The sequence below is a fragment of the Vanessa cardui genome, chromosome Z (assembly GCF_905220365.1).
Source record: "Vanessa cardui chromosome Z, ilVanCard2.1, whole genome shotgun sequence".
NCBI classification, from domain to species: domain Eukaryota; kingdom Metazoa; phylum Arthropoda; class Insecta; order Lepidoptera; family Nymphalidae; genus Vanessa; species Vanessa cardui.
In genome coordinates, this window is record NC_061154.1 from 9,651,393 (window position 1) to 9,664,911 (window position 13,519).

The following is a 13,519-nucleotide window of genomic DNA, read 5'->3' on the forward strand; positions in this document are numbered from 1 at the left end:
GCGTACCATGAAAACTGCACAAAAAAGGAATTTATGCGGACTTTTAAAACTGTTTGCCTGTCAAACGCCTGGAGTATGCTTTGTTTGTAACATTGTGCACCAATAACTGTCAGGTTTATGCGCTTGACAGAAAATCCTTATGTGAATAAGGCCAGTACCCAGAATTAAAAAAAAAAAACAATATGGAATCTCTAGGTAGCTAAATCGATTTTCTTGTAAAGAAAATTTGCTAACAAACTAAAAACTGATACTTAGTTCGTATGGTAAAAGAACTAGACCTCATTGAAACCAAAAAATCAGTTACAACACACTGGTTGAGATGAGTTGCCGCTATTCGACTGAGCCGGAACCACACGGCTAATTGTGGTCAGACAGTTCAAGCGGGCATCCGGAGCCCGAAAACTCCTTTGTAAATAATCTGAATCGACACAGCGCAAGTTATTTACATTATACAATAAAATACAGAAACTGCATTTGAATCGCAATATTTTGCCAAAAAATATTAACTATTTCGTGCACTCATTATTTGCGATGGATATTAAAAAGCTAAAACCATTAGTCCATTGAATAAAAATATTGGACTTCTTTCCCATAATTACGACCGTTCAAGAGATAATCGTGAAAAACTGTTTGTCGACCTTTGAATCTGGATAACTTTTTAAGCGGCACATGGATCAATGAGGACTTTTGGGATTAGTAAGCCCACTGGATTAGTAAGCTGAAGTAGAAGTGGGCCGGTCATATTTGTCGTAGAACCGATACCCGTTGGGGAAAACGTGTTCTAGGGTGGAAACCGCGTCTCGGCACACGTATAATAGGATGTCCTCAAGTACGGTGGAATGACGATTTACGCAAGACGGCTGGCAGGAGCTTAATACAAGTAGTCAAAGAAAGACCACAATGGCGTGTATTTGGAGAGGCCTATGTTCAGCAGTGGACAAATATGGGCTGCTGATTATGATAATGAGAATGATGATGGGATTTTACTTAGAACTACAAAATGAAGGTTCACCCAATGATCCAGATTTCCCCTATTTTTTTCGAACTTCGGTCTTTATTCACTGGACCATAACATTTACCGGAATATTATACAATAGACATAAAAATAATTACTTAACTTGCATCTAGTGGTTTGTTGCGAGTATTAATTAAAGTGTCAGCGTAGAGTAATAAAACACAAATTATTGTTTCAAATCTATTTAATATAATGATAGCGATAACGATAGCGACTATACAACATGATGTTTTCAATTAAATCATACTTAAAGCATAACAACGTATTAATTTTATGTCACTGATTAAATACATAAGCGAATATCAATTAATTTTAAACAGTAAAGTTACGCAAACGATGAGCCTTCAAATAAAACATTAAATCACCAACAAATTTATTTAAATCGTTCTAAATTTTAAATAGTAGTCATTTTTATCAACTTTCGTGAACCATAAAATATGTTAAAAGGATTTAGAGTAGGTGAAATAAATAAACAATTGGAAGGAGGATAGATACACGGCAATAAATTCGTTTTTTAAACGTTAAGCAAACTGATTGATATGTTTATAATTATAATCAACTTTTAACTAAAAAAACTACCTAGTTAAGTTAAGAGCGCAATTTTGCAGGCCCTGAGTTGAAATCCCAAAGGTCAATTAAATAAATATTACTACTCGGCCACTATTATTTATTCAATACTAGCCCAGTTTACACGTCTTTCAGTATAGAAAGAGTGAATCTGCGCTAGTGCTCACACTGCACATATTACTTTTTCAAAATGAACAATCGTGTAAGCCTAAAGCATTATTATTTCTTCTAATAATATATTAATCGTAACACAATACCGTGTTTTTGTCGAGTGTTTCAGGTATCTGAGTGCTTTTTAATGAAAAATGTTTGCGTCCTGGCAATTGTTTTGCGACCCATTCTGTCGCAAACATTTCCCATTAAATGACGGAACCAGAGGATTATATTATAAGTAACTTATAAAGCAATTTAAACCTTTTCTCTCCGGGTAAGCTTACAAAATGAACCGTGTACGTTAAATAAATTTTCGTACATCACGTTTCAAAGGCATACTATAGTATGTTAAAGAAATAAATACTTGCGTCCGTAATTACTGTCTAGATATTTTTTATAAGAAATAATTTTGCTTCTTTTTGTCGTCATTAAATAAACAGTTTTCTATATATTTAATTTTTTAACAGTCATAAGAAAAGGAAGACATACCGTTTGATATGAGGCATAATCAAGAAACCCACTATACAGATAAACACGAACACCACGGCTGGTGATGAAACTACATATGTTACGATTAATATTACAAAATAATTAATTACAGTAAATGTTTCCGAGCGCTATACTATTTTCTATCAATGTGACCTTTTCACATTAAGAATGTTTGTACGGCTCATTGATAGCGCTTAACGATTTTACCTTTAGTAAACCGACTTGAATGGAATCGTTTCGGTCTCCAAATCGATCAGATGCGTGATGTGGTTTCGTAATGAATAACAATAAAAAACATCGCTTAAAGACGGCTTTGCGAATATTGCCCAATAGTTATCCGTTTGTAAAACATTGTATTTATTAGGGTTATGTCGAGATTTATATTCCAACCGATACTAGATTTATTCGACGCTACAATATTTACGAGTATATTTATTGGCCAATTATTTCGAATGCTACGCGTAGTTACCAAAATTATCTGTATAGCTTGCTTTTACACAAATAATTAATGTAATTAAATGGTTCTGTAAAGTACACACGACTTATTATTTACAAAAATAGTTTCTTGGACTTCTGATATTGGAGGATTTGATCTCCTATATTCATTTTAAAGGTTTAAAGGTTATATCATTAACTACCTGATGTTACATAAAGTATTTATAAATTAATTGTATAACGCTGATAAATATAATAAAGTAGATAAAATAAATAATTTGTTTAGTAATTTTTTTTTAAATCAAACTCACATTTTATCTGTAAAGATGATTTATGATTTTCGGCATCATCGATCATCATCCTAGAAATAATTCTTTCGGTGGAGTAGGATTTTAAAAAGTAAATTTTCTAGTGAATATGTAGAAGGCAGTGAAAATATTATTATTATTATAATTATATAGTCTTCATATATTCTAATATATCTAGTCTTTTGAAATTCGTAATAAGATTAGTTTTTTATTCGTGGCTTACATCGTTTTGCGGATGAGAGAGATAGGAGAATCGTTTTTAATCTGAACCAAAGCTGGCATTATTTAATATTAAATCTTGAAGATTGTGGAGGATTATGGATGGGACGCTTTTGTAGCTGTACTTAAATTTAGAAAATTAATAAAGAAACCACCAATACCAATTACTAAGGTACTTTAAATATTCCTACGTACTATAAACTCAAAATTTAAAATATAAGACATATCATAGAAATTTAGAGAGTATTACTTTTCGTTATAACTCTAAGGTATTATTTTATGGAAGTGTACCAAGCAGGATTTTGTTTGCTTCTGCTTCTACGCTCATATTACACTCTTGACTCTTGACTCCAGCAATTCTCCCCACTTGATATGTCGTAAAGTCAAGCATATCAAGACAGACATACTGTATATCCATTTCTAAGATTAAACAAAAGTGATGCGCGAAAGAGAAAAAAAAATATACACGAATCTGTTTATCGCTGAGAAAATTGTGAAATTATGTCATTACTTGTTTTCATGTACACGTTACAAATCTCAAGGGGTAGGCCTTTAAATAATAATTTTACCCTGTTCGCAAACCCAATAGAAATGACAGTTTACGTTTTAGAAATTAGATAAAAAAAAGGACGTAATACTTCAACCTTTGAAGGTAAAATAAATATATGTTTCGATTTCCTCAACTCACAATTTCGTCGTGCGAATAAGCTTTTACGCCATTCTTTTCTAACAATGGATTTTTTTTCAACATTACAAATATCGTTCATATTAATTTATATTCGGATACGAGAAATATTAATATCACGACTGACAGCCTTTTTATCTGATTATCATCTTGTATAACCAGACGACAGCGTCAATTTTCATTTGACAATAAGTATCAATAGATTCCATGGACAGTATTCTATACAGATAATAAAATTGGAGTGTCTGTTTGTAATATTAAAAATAGCTCTTTTTTACTCAATGCATATATATGCATTACGGTACATACATCAAAATAATATTTTTTACTATTTTTGTCCGTCTGTCTGCCTGTGTGTCTGTCTGTCTATTTGTTCCAATTCATCTCGGGATCGGCTGGATAATTTTGACGGGACTTTTACTGGCAGGTAACTGATATAATAAGGAGTAACTTAGGCTACAATAACTTTTTTTTTGTTAAATACAAACGTGTACAAGTTCGCGGACACAACTAGTTTAAAATAAAATATGTTATCTCGAACGGATAATTTTACGGCTGTTAATCCAAAGTGAGAGCCTTCCAAGATGAAAGAACATACAATGGTGTTCACACAAAGAAGTCTCCGGTAAATGTAATTTTAAAATAACGAAAGATATTTACTCATCTTTAGCGACCTAAAGAGGAAACAATTACATACTCCAGACATATATATTACTCGTGTTTTTATTGTTCAGTTTTTATTTTATTTGGGGGAGATACTTTTACATAGTGCGATTCACTTCCTACCTTGCGCAAGTGCGCACACATATACAATTATATATCATTTAAGTAAATTATTTAATATTAGCTGCTGCCTGCGACTCCGTTCGCGTGACTTAAGTCTCAAATGTAGGAGTATTTTACGATTGAGATATTGGTGTGTATATGTGTTCGACAGACGCAAAGATACGCATAATAGCCAGATTTAAGGTATTGATTGTAGTTCCCAAATAGATGGATGGCTATTTTTGATTCTTTTTTTTGGTAGGTGACTTATTTGATTGCTGCGACATCAATAAAAATCAAACCGCCAACAACCTAATATTTTAATTTATACTGTAATTTTGTATATTACACGTCGTGCCGTCGGGGATTACAGCATAGATTTTTTAGCTGTTGCGATAACAAGACAGACCCACATAATGCTAGCCTAGTGCTCTGGTAACTGGACTGGCTGAAAATTACGAAAAGTTTTTTTTGAAATTCGAAAAAACTGGGATATAAACATAAAATCATCTGCACTTTACATATTTATATATAAATTATATATAATGCTTATGAAATATTGGAACTCTTTAAAACTCTTAAGCCTTATCAGTTCTGATCCATAACAAGCCGATATTAAAACAAACGCTATATGTTATCCCAAGTTTTATATCAGAGAAAACCGTATTCAAATGCATAAACTGATTCTGAGATTTGTGGTAACAAACGAACGGAAAAACAGACAATCAGTTAAATTTCTAAAACCACATTCATATATGTGATCCATTGGGTTAATGTATAAAGAAATAATATATACGTTTATATTGCATTCGTCGAATAAAACCTATTTGAATTCGACCTCCTTGTTATTAAGTCATTAAGACCTTATTTTTGTTGATCTGCCAGTATACATTGCGGTTTGTTTGTACATTTTTGAACCTAAATGTTTACGTGTAAGCGGATACCTTAAATACACACGATATTCAACGTGCTCTTACATCGCGCTGGCATCATATGCATTCACGATAGGAATATCGAATTTAATCGGATGTAGGCGCACTAACACAATTACTACTCGTTGGTAACATGAAATAGGTATCTTCTATGTAATCAAACTTGCTATTTGTAACGTGATGCCCAGTAGGAATTATCCAGAATAGAAATTGTTCCTATTAATGGTCGAAAGAACTATCAATGATTATGATAATCTATTTTGACAAATCAAATAAATTAGTACTGTTATTTGGAAATTCACATAAAGCGGCTAATCATACATGAACATGATGTTTTTTTTACAAAAAATATCACTTACCTCTCTATGCTATAAAGAGAAAAAAAAGGTATTTTTGTGTGCGTGTGTTACTAAAACTTAAGTAGCGTATCCCAATGTTTAAAAAAGTTGCCTAAAAAACTTCGCGATGTCTAACTATTATCGTTATGACACAAAAACTAATTTTTACATATTAATGGTTAATAGAAATACCGACCAAAATTAGACCATGTTATTCAAACTTGTAATAAAATCCGTATCCAAATAAATCATATTGTTTTCAACGCATAATTTCGAGACCCAAAAAAAATCAATGAATAAATTCGAATTGTAAGAATAAATAAATAATGTGATAAAAAATAATAACAAAAAATATATAAATAAAAGGTAAAAATACTACAAAAAATCTTAGGTCTACTCGTGCGAAATCGGGACGGGGCGCTAGTATACGAGTATTTACGGTTATTACATAAATAGTTTACTTTAAAGGAGCTTACAGTGCAAAGCGCAGTAATCTGTTTAATAATATTATGTAAAACCTTCTTCGAAAAAGTGCATCTCGTGGCATAAGCTTTAAGTATTTTCGCTTTTTAGATTTTACATCAGTTAGGCATTAAACTATTTTTTATCTCTTAATAGAAACATATTTATTTTTATTTTTTCATTACTTCACGCGAAAGCAAGTACCTAATAAAAGTTCTCGTTACAAGTAACGAATTTACACAGATGTTTAAAACTGAATTAAAAATATTATACACATAGGTATAAACACGCCATTATGCTGTTAAAAGTAAAAGTAAAGTAACAGCCTGAAAATTCACACTGCTAAGGCATCCTCTTCCATTAAGGAGAGGGCTTGGAACGTATTTCACCACGCTGTTCCAAAGCGGGTTGGTGGAATGCACATGTGACAGAATTTCGATGAAATTAGACACATTCAGGTTTCCTCACGATGTTTGAATTATAAACAAAAATTAATATATATATATATATATATATATATATATATATATATATATTAATGTTTATAACTTCAAACCCAGGCAAACACCACTATATATATATATATATATATATATATAGTGGTGTTTGCCTGGGTTTGAAGTCGCAATCATCAGTTAAGATGCAGGCTTTCTAACCACTGGGCCATCTCAGCTCTCATTTTGCTGTATAGAAGCCTAATAATATTCCTTATAACAACAATGAACAATATTTGTACGAAGCTCCTGTGTACAGTACACAGGAGCTTCGTACAAATATTGTTCATTTCTAATTAGTTAAGTATCTGTTCGATTTTTTATATCAAATATTACCTCCGCAACAGTTACTTCCTCTAATTTATAATATTCATACATCCGTGGCGTCTGAAAGTTAAATATAAAAGTGATTTTTGTATTAGCAGCAAGTAAGCTGCTAGTCGACGTCAGTTGGCGCTTCTTTTTATCCGATTTAAAACTTTTCAAATAACCAAGGAACGGAGCGTAAAAATAAATTAACCTTCGCGACTGCATCAAGTTTTTCGCTTGCTCCAATTTCGTGACGGCTTATTTAATATTTTCTCAGTTACTCGGAAACCTTAACTATGAACCGAAATGATTAATTAATTATGTACCAAAGACTTGATTTGTATATTTTTGGGCAAACACTAACCGACGTAACTGCCCAATTAAAAGTAGTGTTTTAGTATTTCTATTGTTAAATAAATTGCAAACAACACTATTTAAAATATAAAACTGATCTTATTGGATGCTAATCGCAGCTGGATCACAGATATATAAATTAGGACCATACATATTTACGCACATATGTAGAAAAACAAGCATCTTGCATAGTCGATTATTATTGGTGAATTTGCATGTGAATTCGGCCCACGCACGGCAATGACTTAAGCCATGTAGACACTTTGTCATGCACAATTACCCTTTAAATTTAAAATGATTTACTGAAAATGAAATAATTAAATTATTTACATTTAAAGTGCGGTATTTATAGTATTACAGTGAAATGAATAAAAAACTAATTGTTACAAAAGTTATTATTAATATTAATACTATACTAATATCTATATTGAGGAATGAGTGAAGTTTGTAGCCAAGAAATAGTAAACCAAGTTAGTTATAAAGGTCTGTTCACTTAAAAAATTAAACAAATATGAATTTTCTTTAACACATATCAATTTAACTTCGACCGCATTCAAACACTATCTTCAATCGATAAATAAAATATTTTTTTTAAACAATTACTTTTTTTTTGAATGCTTTCAAATTCAATCGCATAAACTTTCCTGTTTTAGACTGATTCATATAAATCAATGAAATTAGTACGACTAGGTTAACCAGACATAAAAATACAACACAAATATTAAGGAGATGGCATGTGTTTTAAATGGGAAGACTATTACATAGCAAATAGGGGACTAATCCAAAAACTTTTGAGTATAATCAGTTAAGTCTTTTCAAAAAAATATTTAAACACTAAACATAAAAAAATCGAAAGATATAACGAATAAAATAGACACCGCCATTAAATAAGGAAAAACACCTGGGCTTAATTCTGGTATACAGACTTCCTTTCAGAGCTTCCTTTAAGTAATAATATAACCCGGTGTATTACAGCAAAATAGAAAAATGTGGACCCTATAAACTAAAACATACCTACCATATTTGTACATCACTTTGATCATTCCCTATTCCAGTTCCTAATACAGATATGAGTTCAAGTGATAAAAATGTATCAAACAACTACATAGAAAACAAAAAATAATAAAACGTAATCTAATTACAATTGTTTAAAACCGAACAATTATACAAAAAACTAAATAATTGAATTAAGAATAATGAAACATATCGTTGATTCTCCTGCAAAAGTCGCTATGTGTTTTTTCATATTTTTCGACTACTGTGCCGTTTTAATCGTTTTTTCAATACGCATGAACTATAAAATAATTTTTGTCATTACTTCTATAGTTTAAAAGTGTAAACATTTAGCTTTGCGATATTAATACATCGAAATTTTCATATATTGAAGTAACAACAATTTAAAACAGCACAGAAGTCGAAAAATATGAAAAAAAAACACATAGCGACTTTTGCAGCAGTAGCGACGATATATCATACGTTTATTTTTCAACAGTGTTCCTCGTGATACATTAAGCCATTGCAGACACTTTCTTTGTCAATTTGCGGTTTTATAAAAAGTACAAATTTTAAGCCACCTTCAGACATACAATTCGCAAATGTACAATGTTAATCGTTGGATAATACTTTTATTCAGCGCAGTCTTATTTTAACAAAGTGTATTCGCATTTTCGCAAAAGAAACCTTAATTCATTAGAAATGTTTTAATAATTATGTCAACTCCCCTTATAATATTCAGCAAAAATCTTAGACCCTTAAGATTCCATTGAGTAAAATCAAGAAATGGAAAAAAATTCAATTTTTGTGCTTTCGGACGCGCAGGATAACGCCGCCGGATAGCTTGCCACGAGTGCACCAGTGAACAAGGCGTATAAATATATGTAAATATTCCCTGATGAAATAAGCCTCGTGCCTAGGACATTTTTTTGACATTGAGTATTGACGAGTGTCACCAACACAATACTTTCAGCACTTCTCACTGCCGAGTAGTGAGAAGTGTCGACGTCTGAAATGCACTCCTTCTGCGAAAACTTCGTGTCGCAGAAGTAGGCCGAGGAGTGAAAGCGGGAAAGGAAGTGGCGAATTTAATAAAGATAATCATACTATGTTATAGATGTTTACAAAATTATATTTAAATTTTTTGAGTTACATCAAATATGGAATCATTGTCACCTCACATACAAAAACCTCAACTACGCCAGACATCTTAATACAGAGAAACCTCAACTCGGAAAATTCGGTAAGATTAACCTACCAACGGAATACTAGTGTATTAAGGATCTTTGCACAAACGTAATAACTTGTAATATCATATGACCTAATATATTCGTCAATTTGACGCGTCGATGTACATGCTTTTGCTTTCTCTGAAGTGTGAATCTATAGCGACGAATAGCGTCGAATGGCGCGATAGGGAGCTAGTTGTTACTTGGATAGACAATGGATCGTCTTATCTTGAGATATTATGGTACTTGCAATTTAGGTGTATTTGGTTATTTGATATTGGTATATGCGTTTACCTGATATTACCCAAGAGATTTATATTGTATGAATGATATAACAATCGATAAACACAGCTATCTAATAAGTGAAATAGTAAAGTAACAGCCTGTACATTTCCCACTGCTGAGATAAGGCCTCCTCTTCCATTAAGGAGAGGGTTTGGAACATATTCCACCACGCTGTTCCAAAGCGGGTAGGTGGAATGCACATTTGGTAGAAATTAGATGAAATTAGACACATGCAGGTTTCCTCACGTGGTTTTTCTTCGCCGCCGAGCACTAAATAAATTATAAACACAATTTAAGAACATATATACATATATAGTGGTGCTTGCCTCGGTTTCAACCGCAATCATTGGTTAAGATGCACGCGTTCTAACCACTGGGCCATGTCACCTCATAAGTGTGTAACTGTCATAAGTGAAATAATACTATATTATTACTGGAACATATTAAAAATAATCGATATTTCACTTGCATTTTTTTATTTATATTAAATAAATAAAAAAATGTATAAATGTGCCAACTGATAAAATGGCACCTCTGCCCGAAGAGATTGTGCCGTTAGAAATTATAGGCGTTATTTACACGCCAAGGCGTCAGCAACCTTGAAACTTGAAGCAACCTTGGAAGTAATATGTTGCTGCACCCAAGCTTCAATTCGGAACACAATATTTCCTTTTGTTGCTTGACGACAACTGGATGGTACCTATGCAAAAAGGCTTGCCTTACCACCTTAAAAACTTACTACTGGCTTAAGAAATGTTAAATAAATATTCAGATTATCTCATGACGTACTATGTTTTTTTTTTTTTAATAATATGCAATATTTAATAAGCATACAGTGCTGACAAGTACGAGTAAACGAATTCACGATGTATTTGTATAGGGTTGATTTTATTTTCTATCATTATAATTTGATGAATAATCATTAGTACAAAAGAAACGTAAATACTCGTATCGCGCTAATTTCATGAAACTCGGCATGATATTTTTACATTTATGCTTTTATTTTACGAAATTAAAATGTTCTCGGCGAGTAATCAATACACTATCTCCATATCAAAAGACCTCATTAATGAAGTTTTGCACTCTACTAATAGTGACCCAGCGCTGACAAAGGACTAGGCAGACGTAATTAAGAAAATATAAAAACATTCCTTTAAGTAATTCATTATTATTAAATTAAACAAAAATATACAGTTCATTGAGCTGAGATGGCCCAGTGGTTAGAACGCGTGCATCTTAACCGATGATTTCGGGTTCAAACCCAGGCGAGCATAACTAAATATATATGTTTAATTTGTGTATATAATTCATCTCGTGCTCGGTAATGAAGGAAAACATCGTGAGGAAACCTGCATGTGTAACCTAACTTCATCGAAATTCTGCCCCTTGTGCTATCCACCAAACCACATTGGCACAGCGTAGTGTAATATGTTCCAAACCCTCTCCTTAATAGGAAAGGAGGCCTTAACTCAGCAGATGAAAATTTACAGGCTGTTACTGTTACTGTATACAGTTCATGTTCAGTTAATGTTCATGGAACTCGTGTTTGCAGTAGAAGTTTCATATTCGGTCGCCGCACGTGTCAATTGTGTCTATTGTGCAGAAATTTTGGTCGATCTGTCAGTTTTCTTAAGACAGTAACATCGTTGTTATGATACATCAGATTGAAATTCAAGATGAATTATAAACTCTGAAGTAATAAGATTCTAAACAAAAGTTACAAATATATTCAATACATCGCCTTAGTTCTTAAATAATGATGTAACTAATTCGTGAACGTTGAAAATTGTAGTGAATTGAAAGAAAGTGATTGAAACTATTATATACCATTTGAAAGGTAATATCATACATTTTCTCAAATATAATTCGAAATTGAAATAAAACTATGTATTGCGACGGAGGTTTTATAGCCCGAGAGCCAGTGATCGACAGACTTACGATATAGTAGAAAGCTCCATATTATTGTCAGGTACACTATATCATCTGCTGGTATACTACTTCATCTGCTGTTGATGAAAAAGCGGTTCACTATTCCCATCGAGAATTCCTTTGAGCGTATCATGGAGTCGAAAAACATAAAAATCGACTTTCAAAACGTGATTGCAGCAAGTCTGCCCTTTTGATTTGATATATATAAAGTATTAAGGTTGAAATTTGGTAAGTAGGATCAATTTATGGAGTAGACACCCACTAAAGAATAAAGGAAGGAAACAGCAGATGAAGTTTTATACCTGACAGTAATATGGAGTTTGCTACTATAAAGTAATTCTGCAGATCACTTTCTCTCAATCTACTAGTTGTGTTAAATTATTTAAAGATTGCTTCTAAGATTCGAATAAGGCATATTTTGATTTTTATTTAATTTGAATTTTTTGTCTAAAATGTATTATTCCGTCCGGCACTTCTCAGTCAGTAATAAATATGGTTTTAATTATTCTGAAGGTTTCATAAAATCAAAGGCGTTTTTTAAATTGAAAATGAAATTGTTTCCCTTTCTTTTACTCGGCTATATTGAATCCAATAAAGTATAAGTATTTGTTCTCTTTGACTGTGTATTCTATTTTCGAATACAATCATCGAAATGTAGGAATCAACTTTATTGTGACGTGAATACAATTAATTATTGGTTTTCTTAATAAACTTGAAGGTGGAAATAATTAATCGTTTTCCATATAAGATTTCATTAACGTAAGAAAAGTTATGTACAGTCATTGATTTTATTTCAAGTCTTGTTCTATAAAGCTGCCTCACCTCATACCTCATTTCTTTTTATGGCCTATTGCTTCACACGTAGCCTTCCTCAGATCTATCGAAATACACATTCAGACTTGCACTGTTTATAAGACAAAGCTTTATGAAAGTTTTGTCTCAAAAATAAATGTAGTTGACTTGGTGAAGGAACATAATATTAATGACCTAAACGTTCGTTTAATATGAATATATCAAATAAGTAAAATCACAATAGCTAACAATATTGGTCTTATAATGAGAAGAGAAAAACATTTTTAAGTGTCTTACGTACGTAATGGTAGTTTTAGTTAAAAATTAAAAGAAGTGCAAAATGTATTTTCCTTGCTGTTGATCGTTTAAGAGTTCCATCGTCTGGATCCAATCCTAGTTGTGACTTGAGAATCAGGTTATATTTATCATAAAATTGAATTGTCGTAGAAAATTAAACAAATTGTATAATCCTCTTTGGATAAGATGTTGTTCTAATTCGTTTTGGAAGATTAGACCTGAACAATCAAACATTGTAAGTAAAATAAGCCAGGAATACGAAAAATATAGTCAAGCGACTTAAATTTTAATTTTTAGTGGGTGCTAAAAGTAATATTTCTGTTTTTTAAATTATTATTATTATGATCTGTCTAACAGCAATATAGTATCGGTGGTGTATTATTTTCTCAGCAAAATTTAATTTATTATGATTAAAAGTAAACAACATGAGGCTAATCGTTGTTAGCCTATTAGTGAATTATTAATTTAT

The 13,519-nt window shown here is 31.9% G+C and overlaps 1 protein-coding gene across 3 annotated transcripts in view; it reads left to right on the forward strand.

Annotated features, from left to right (window-relative positions):
- LOC124542941 (adenylate cyclase type 6) overlaps positions 1-13,519 on the forward strand; it is a 215,638-nt gene that overhangs the window by 154,651 nt on the left and 47,468 nt on the right. The gene's annotated exons all lie outside the window — the stretch shown is intronic.